The sequence below is a fragment of the Egretta garzetta genome, unplaced genomic scaffold (genome assembly GCF_000687185.1).
Source record: "Egretta garzetta isolate BGI_Z169 unplaced genomic scaffold, ASM68718v1 scaffold467, whole genome shotgun sequence".
Taxonomy (NCBI): domain Eukaryota; kingdom Metazoa; phylum Chordata; class Aves; order Pelecaniformes; family Ardeidae; genus Egretta; species Egretta garzetta.
This window is the reverse complement of record NW_009260196.1, coordinates 2070111-2072110: the sequence shown is the minus strand read 5'-3', so window position 1 is coordinate 2072110 and position 2000 is coordinate 2070111.

Here is a 2000-nt window from a genome sequence, read left to right as displayed (position 1 = left end):
AGCACCTTCAGCTACGCAAAACCTACTTCAGAAAAATCCCCTTTCAGTTAGTCATGTTTCCTCAATCATACAAGTTATAACCGTAAGGAGCAACACGGTGCTTTTGCTAGGCGAATGCATTATCTTACTCGAGTTTAATGCCACATATTTTAATGGTGAGGTTTTCATACCTCAGGAAAACATGCTCTAACATGTCCATTGAAAAAATCCAAGCCTGCCTTCAGCTTCTACGCTGCCCTCTGCTGGCTTTGTAACTGAAAACTCCTGCTGCTGACAGCAGTAGCCCTGTTTTGTAATGGAAGGCTTCGTTTTCCCAAAACTTACCTTCACCTGACCTGCTGCTAGGTGGTATAGCCCAGCTTTTATGAGTCCTTCCTAATTAGATTTTTCAAATTGTTATTTATGGGTCTTAACACGACCTGGTGAAGAATTAACGTCCCTGCAAGCCAACGACAAACTAGTCAGGCTTGTAACGGGAGAGATTTGCTGTCTCCCTGCTGTAACTGCTGAGTGTTACATAGCCTCCACCAGTACGTGAGGGGTATTGGTACTACACCAGATTACTGAGTGATGGGATGGGTCATTGTGTATCTGTGGAAGGCTGCTGAAAGAGAGGGCAAAACCATTCAAATTTGGTGAAGCTGAGTTGAAGCTGACCCCATCACTGGTTCCTTGTACTGCGCTGTATGAAAAAAAAAAAACCAAACCAAAAACGGGACACCATCTTACCTAGTTCCTTAGGAATTTCCTCAGTTTTTAGAGCAACTCCTTTCCATCTGTGTTTGTGGGAGGTCTAGATGGGCTGAAGCATGGTGTCCAGATGTTTGTTTGTTTGCAAAATATACTTGTTTGGGTTGTGGGCTTCCAGCAACAGTTTAGAGCAGCTTCTGGGCTGCTGCAGTTCAGCCTAACAGTTGTGCTAGCTCCCGAACAATCCCTGTTGGTCACGTTTGCCCCATTTACAGACCTTAACTTGAGCATAGTTTAGGCAGATGCATAAATGAAACATCTACAGTAAAGGCAGGGAGCAGAGAAATTTTTTTTTTCCTAGTAAGTTTGTAGTTACTTTTTTTACTTTTAAAAAACTGCTTGAACCTTGAAATCCTGTCTCTTTTACCTGCAAGGTGAAAGCCAAGATACGTTTCTCAAAATGGCGTTCAAAACCAGTATTTGTGAGGTAAATTTTAAAGCTCCAGGACCGCATTTTCTTCTCCCTGAGCTGTTTACAGTTTCCTCAAACTGGAACAGTTTTGAGAAACCTCTTTCTGTATTGGCCTGTTTTTAGCAAGATCCACAGTTGTATATTCATGAATGACACCCTTCACTTTCGTAAGGTTACCCCAACAGTAAGCAGCTGGTTTCCACGCATGGGTTGTGCAGAGGAAGAGTTGATTTCCTACTGAACCCGGTCCTAAGTGTTCGTTCAACAGGCTTTTCGTGGGTCCAACCGCTTGTGTAACTAACCTGCAACCCCCAGCTGGTGGGTGGCGTACCCCGGCAGCCTGCTGGGCCCTTCCCCCAGCCACAGCGTCAAGGTGGACGAGCCCTGCTCGGCGTGGTGGAAAGCAAAGCCTTGCGAAGCGGCCGCCGCCACAAGCCTGCTCTGGAGGATGGGGACGCGCAGCCAGACGGCGACGCGGCCTTCCTCCCGCCATCGGGCCACCGCGCCTGCAAGGGACAGCAAGGCAGGGGGGTAAGGGCCGCTGCCGCCGCTCGGAGACCCCCCCTTGCCCGGGCTCCTTCTGCTTTTAAACCTTGTCACGCATGACAGCCAGGATTAATGCGTGGAAATTTGTATTTTCACCTCGTTTACCACCGAATCAAACTACCCCTGGTGTGAGAAACCTGTCAGCAGCGACAGGAGGAGAGCAGTGGGGCAGTTTGTGTGGTAAAATTTAGCGCTCTCACACAGAACGATGACTTTTTTGCGTCAGGGCCTGCCACGGGGCACCGGGAAATGGATCTTTGCTCCCTGCTGCCGCCTCCCCCACGCGGCCGTG